The sequence below is a fragment of the Gavialis gangeticus genome, unplaced genomic scaffold, assembly GCF_001723915.1.
Source record: "Gavialis gangeticus isolate Ggan-Ray unplaced genomic scaffold, GavGan_comp1, whole genome shotgun sequence".
Taxonomy (NCBI): domain Eukaryota; kingdom Metazoa; phylum Chordata; order Crocodylia; family Gavialidae; genus Gavialis; species Gavialis gangeticus.
In genome coordinates, this window is record NW_017729024.1 from 72,396,060 (window position 1) to 72,403,294 (window position 7,235).

Genomic DNA, 7,235 nt, shown 5'->3' on the forward strand with positions numbered 1-7,235 from the left:
TTTTTTTTTTTTTTTTGGCTGGAAGGGACCTCAGGAGGTCATCTAGTCCACCACCCTGCTTAAAACAGGACCATTCCTAGCTAGATCATCCCAGCCAAAGCTTTGTCAAGCCAGGTCTTAAATACCTCTGAGGATAGAGAGACCACAACCTCTCTGGGTAACCTGTTCCAGTGTTTTACTACCCTCCTTGTGAGAGAGTTTTTCCTGATTTCTAAACTTCCCTCGCTGTAACTTGAAACCATTGCTTTTTGTTTTGTAATCTGCCTAGGAACAGTCTAGTTCCATCCTCTTTGAAACCACCCTTCAGGTAGATGAAGCCTGCTATTAAATCCTCACTCAGTCTTCTCTTCTCTAGACTAAATAAGCCCAGTTGCCTCAGCCTCTCCTCATAAGACATGTGCTTCAGCCCCCTAACCATTTTCTTTGCCCTCTGCTGGACTCTCCATTGATACGTTCCTAACCAATTATTCCTTGTTTGTGAGCAGCATGTCAAGAAGACCGTGCTCCCTAGTTGCCCGCTCCAGTGCTTGCATCAGGAAGTTGTCCCCAGCACTCTCCAAAACCTTCCTGGATGGCCTGTACACTGCTGTATTATCCTCCCAGCAGATGTCAGGGTGATTGCCATGATAACCAGGACCTGTGACTGGAAAACTTCCACTAGCTGTTTGAAGAAAGCCTCATCCACCACTTCTTCCTGGTCTATTGCATGATCTCTCAGTATCAGTTACAATGCCTTTGTACAGCTCTTTTTCTTCAGGCCCTTTTGCTACTAACGAAAACAGAAGTTGCAAAGCATGCATGTCTTGATATCTTAATAGGTTTTCTATTCTACAGGGGCAGCCTACGATCTTGGAAGTTTAAAGTTGATATACAGTGTAACAGTAAAAAAGTAATTATTATTAAGGGTTAACCAAGGGCCTGAGTGGTAGGAACTAATCCAGTTGTGTATAATTAGACAGCAGCTACCTTGTAATATTGAGGCAGTGAATAGCCCCAGAGGGGGCACCGACAGAAGGCTGAGGTGTTTACAAGGCACAAGAGATGTTTTCACCAAGTATATAATTCCTGTTGCCACAACTATTGCTGATATAATGGATGTGTTCATTAAAACTGGAAAATTATTTGTTTATCCATCTTTTTGCTATCACGGGCTGTTCCTAGAAGGAGGTGGCCAGCAGATTTTTAATATAGGTTTATTATGTGCACCATTATTTTGCCAGGTCAGAAGAATATTGAAAGGGTGATTTATAAACTCTTAAGCAGATTGCTGCTGTCAGCTGGGAAAGCCCACTTCTCAGAACCACATCCAACCAACTAAATGTAACCCACAAGGAAAGGAAATACACAGATCACATTTATTTCTTAGACTCCTGTTGAGTTTGTGACTGCTGATGCCTTTATAGGCATCTTTGGTTTAAAGGCCATTTTTTACTGCATGCTCATACTATAGTTACAGTTTATTCCCATGGGACCCGAGAGGAATTGTGTGTCTGGCATTAGATTGGAGGTAAGAAAAAAGCTCAGAAAAAAAAGGAAATAATAATTTGATTTGCTAAAAACCTTTTAATAAATGTGTATTTTAAAACGCTTTCTAACATGTAAATACAAAGTCAGCAAGGATATTGGTAGAAACAGAGAAAGAGGCACAGAAACAGTTAAAGTCCTTCACCCTGAGACATAGCCTTGGATGTACACAGATTTGAACAACAGCTGAGTTGTGGAGATATCTCTGCCAGACACATCAGGCTTTGAATAAGAAGACAAGGCTTTGAATAAGTGACCTTTACAGTGGATGAGAGTAAAGGTGGATCCAGAGAGGGTTCAGTGGCATCTATACTGTGGAAGCAGCATAAAAGCACAGACATTTTTAAATCCCTCAATCAGGTAAGCATCCCAGCCCTCCCTTCCCTTCTGTGCTTAAGGTCACAACTTTTCCTCTCCCCTCTCATTCCCTCCTTCCTGCTGCACTGTCTTCTGCCACTGACAATGTTGCCACTGTCTTCTGTTGACACAGGGGTGGTTGGATCTAAAGCTGCTCCTGCCTAGCTCCAACCAGGCTGTGCAGGAACCTGGGATCAGCCTAGCTTTGCAAATGTGGTGGCACTGGGAAGGCTCCTCCTCCCTGCCTGGTCCCCCTGGGTGTTCCCTGCCAGCCCAGGAACAGGCTCAGGGACTGGACACCTGCCTGCTGCTGCTGCCAGTTCCCCCAGCTGAACCCAGCTCCCCACGCACCCTGGCTGGAGCAGGGCAAGGGGTGGGGGGATGTGGAATTCTTACCTGCTTCAGGGACTTACATTTTTAAGTCCCTGGCTCCTACTCCCACAGCATGATTTCATTGATTTCATAGATGTTAGGGATGGGAGGGACCTTGTGAGGTCATCAAGTCCAGCCCCCTGCCCAAAGGGCAGGAAGTCAGCTGGGGTCAGATGACCCCAGCAACATGAGCATCCAAGAAGGTTTTCTTGAATGTATCTAGAGTAGGCTGTTGCACCATTTCTTGGGGGGAGTCTATTCCAGACTCTGGAGACTCGGACAGTAAAGCAGTTTTTCCTTATGTCCAGTTTAAAACTGTCTTTCAGCAGTTTGTGACCATTAGACCTTGTCTTCCCTTGGGGTGCCCTGGTGAACAGACATTCTCTCAGTTCCTGATTCACACCCCTTATATACTTATAGGCTTAGAGCCTTTGTACACGCCACAAAATTGGCCTTTAAAGCAGCTTAAATGCCCTTTTGTACAGCTTTAATGGTGTTGCTGTTTCCACACTCAGTGGCGTGTTCTGCTTTAAATGACTTCAATAGGTAGCAAGATAAAACACCTCCAAGGTGTTTAGTTTCCTACCTAACAAAGTGCAGCAGTACACGGGGCACTGGAAGCTGATGTGCTCAGGGCTTGGCAGGCCCCACACAGTGCAGGAGCTGTGGGACCTGGCAGTAGCCTGTGCAGGCAGGCTCCAATGAAGAAAAAAAATAAGCGTTGAGCCTGAGATATATATATATATATTTTTTTTTTCTCTCTGGAGCCTGCCTGAGCTATGTGGGGTCCCAGTGCTTCCCTCTGTGGTTGCAGTGCCTCCTGAGACTGCCTGGGTCAGGTGCCAGTGGGCAGGTATCACCTTGGGGGTGGTCCTGCACAGCTCAGGGATCACTTGGTCTTATGGCAGCTTGCCCTCTCCCCCCCCACCAATGAGCCAGGTAAGGATCAGGCCCCCACACTTGTGCACATGCCATGGGGATTTAGTTTGGTTTAATTCTCCCTAAATTGAAGTGGTGTTTTTAAAAACCCACCATTTCAATTTAGGGAAAACTAAACTGAATTAACACCCCCCACCCCCGGCATGTACAAGCAGCCTTATATATGAGCCTTCTCTTCTCCGGGCTGAAGAGTCCCATGCCTTTTAGCCTTTCCTCATAAGGCCTGTTATCTTGACCTCTGATCATATGCATGGCTCTCTTCTGGATTCTCTCCAGCTTCTCCACATCCTTTCTAAAGTGTGGAGCTCAAAATTGGATGCAGTACTCCACCCACACCAAGGCTAAGTAAAGCAGAAGGATGACTTCCTGGATCTTGCTTGAGATGCATTGGTAGATGCAAGCCAGAGTTTTATTTGCTTTGCTGGGTGTGGCATTGCATTGGTGGCTCATGTTCATCTTGTGATCAGTTATGACCCTCAAGTCTCTTTCAGTTGTGGTGCTAGTGAGTGTAGCACTGCCAAGCCTGTAAGTATGATGTGGGTTCTTTCTCCTGAGGTGGAGCACCTTAAATTTCTCTGTGTTGAATGTCATCAGATTTTGATCTGCTCACCTCGTGAGCCTGTCCAGGTCAGCCTGAATCCCCAGCCTATCCTCTAGAGTGACTGCACTTCCCCATAATTTGGTGTCATCTGTGAATTTAGCCAGTCTTCTTCTGACACACAAATCCAAATAATTTATGAATATATTAAAGTGTACTGGTCGAGTACTGAACCCTGGGGAATGCCACTGGTCACTATGATCCATGTTGACTCAGTTCCATTGACTATCACTGTCTGGGTCCAACCGCGGAGCGAGTTCTCCAGCCATCAGACCATAAGGTTGTTGAGGCCACAGCTCCTCAATTTGACCATGAGGACATCATGGGAGACCAAGTCAAAGGCTTTTTTGAAATCCAAGTAAATGACATCAACCTCTTTTCCCTTGTCCAGGTGATGCATCACCTGGTCATAGAAGGAAATGAGGTTGGTTAGACAAGACCTACCTGCAATGAAGCCATGTTGGCTCTCTCTCACAATGCTGCCTTCTGTTAGTCTGTTCTTGATGGATTCCCTGGTATTTGTTTCCAAGATCTTTCCAGGGATTGAGGTCAAACTGATTGGCCTGTAGTTCCCTGGATTTTCCTTCTTTCCTTTCTTGAAGAGGCACCACATTGGCCCTTGTCCAATCTTGTAGACCCTCTCCTGAATGCCATGAGTTCTCAACCATCCTTGGCATTGGTTGTGCTTTGATGTCAGCCAACACTTTTAGCACTCTTGGGTGCATGCCATCTGGGCCAGCTAACTTGTGGATGTCCAGCCTCTCAAGGTGTTCCCTCACAAGATCTTCACCAACTATAGGTGCATGATTGCCCTTACCCTGATAATCCTGCATCCTGTCAGGCAGTGTGATCCACTTGGGCTGGAGGAAAACCAACATTAAGTAATTGTTGAAGTGATTAGCTTTTTCCTGGGTGTCAGTTGTCAGCTGCCCCGTTTGGTTTAGCAGGGATTCAGTGTTGCCTTTGTTTTTCTTCTGACTCCCTATGTATCTGAAGAAGGACTTTCTATTGTCCTTGATTCATGTAGCCAATTTGAGTTTGGTTGAAACCTTGGCTTTCCTAGTTCCTAGTTTCCTGGTTGCAGGGGTAGTAGTCTGGGCTACTAGTGTGTTGACCCTTCTCTTCAGGCTCACTGCCTAGAGCCTCATGCCCCTCCTGCTCACCCTCCTGAGTGAACTCCTGCGCTAACTCACCTATCCTAGTGAAAAGGGAGGCTGGCAGCAGGTGTGCAGCCATGTCTACAGATCCAGTTGCTGTTCTTGCACCCCACTTTACAAAATCCTGGATCCATCCATGCTTACATGCAGCTTAGTGTAACTTGATAGTAGTGAGAAAGGCAGCCAGCTGTGACCACTGCTACTTGCCGATTTTATTTGTTACCTCTTCTTCCCATGTGACTCTAGCTTGCCTTTCTAATTTATCGACCTGTTCTCCTTAAATTATCAGCATGGGGAATGGAGACAGTCATGTATTTATTACATGTTTGTATAGCACCTAACACAACAATACACCTGTTACATAATAATTACCCAAATCTCCTTGCAAAATTTCTCTATGGTTTGACCACAATTTGTTGGTTGAGCTCGTCTGGCCATCCTGCTAAGTTTATTAACAGGCTATGTGGAGTTGTGAGATCAGGGCTACATAATGTAGCTCTAGCTTTAAAATGCCACTTCAGTTATCAGTCTTTTCATACTGGCCTTCTGCTGCTGCCAACATGTGTGATTACTTTCTAATTTTGGGGGCAGGAATGTGAAAAACAGTTTTCCTGTGTGAAGGTACAACTTCATTGAAAAACTAGCCTGAGCTGCAAACACATCATGGGTAGAAAGAGTCCGAATTATATACACTCTTCTGATGTTTTCCACTTGAAAATTGACCACCCGTGATCTCCTGCTTAGGCAAACAGTAAGTACTCAACAGGCATTCATAAAATATCCTGCTCAAACTAGTTGGTATCAGAGTTTTCATGCAGAACTTTATGTGAGAAAAAAATTAGTGTAGTCAGAGGAACTATCTTCACTATTGCTTTGCCCATAAGGAATAACAATGTATTTTTCAGACAAGAGAAGCAGTTCAAATCTTCCTGTTATCACTGCTCCTATCCTCACTTACTGTGTTTCATTACTCCATACTTCAGACTCCATTCTGGTTCCTGGTTTGTGGCCTTTATCCCCTTATACATCTATTTTAATTTAACCTTATTTTAGGTGTAGAATTTCCAAGGTGCCTATCACTGTTGTATGTAAGCAGAAAACAAAATTATGACAAAGCATACACAGAAAGATGTAATTTCAGTCTCTGTTCCCTGCACAGAAAGAGAAAGCTTTACCTTCTTCAGAGGCAGTATTGCAGACCTGGTCAAGGAGACCCTTGTTCCAATATAGAGGAGGTGATCTCAAGTATGTACTGATATACACAGTCTTGTGAGCTGCAGACAATTAGCAGCAGCACAAGGTGTGCTACTGCTAGTTGTCCCCAGGCAACCAAACATCCACGCTTGTGGAGTCTGTGGTTAGGCCCACTGCAAAATGAGAAGCTGGAGCAAACTAAGCTAGCTCCACATAACCAGATGAATTTGTCTCATAGGGCAACAAGAATGCAAGCTTCCTGGAGCCAAGAGGGAGTGTGAAGTTGGCCCAGTGAGGTGAGCACTCTCCTGGGAAGGAGAAGTTCTAGTGCTGGTCCTTGCTCCAAATTTTGCATTAGAGAATCAACAGTTAAAAAAACAGAACTAACTTTGCAGTTGGGCTTGTTTCAACAGGAGAGAACCTAAACCCAGAAAAGTGATTGCTCTTTGTGATTTAGGTGCCTGAATTCCTGTTTAGGTGCCTTACCGGTAGATTAGGATCTGATCTTTAGCCTGACCTCCAGTTAAACCAGGCCAGCAATTCCCATGCGTAACCTAATAACTTGTGGCTGATAAAAAGCTTCTCTCTTAAAAATACTCCTAGGTTTTTTTTTCAAGGCTGCAAATGATGAAGAATTTATCACAGCCCTTGGCAATCTCTTCCAATGGTTAATTATCCTGACTTAAAAATAAGTACTGTACCTCATTTCCTGTTTGAACTGAACTGCCTTCAGGCTCCAGCCATTGAATCCTCGCGTGCTTTGGTGTTTTCGGTGCATGAAGGGTAAAAACTCTCTCTCTTTATGGGAGAATATATTTTACCACATGTATTTTCAAGACAAAACGATTCTTCTCATGTATATTTAAACAAATATTTAAATAGCAAAAACTAAGCAAACAAACAAATATAATCCAAGGCAGTAGACTGTAATCACAGTGTTGCTATATCTTTCAGTGATTTATGAAATGTAGTCCAGTACAGCCTTTTAATCCTTGGAGGGCAAGAGTCCTCCATAGAAGACAAAAAAAAAAAAAGCAAACGTAGAAAGTGAGAAAAGCCAGGCGATTTGTGTGTAGTGTAAAGGTTGTGTTTGG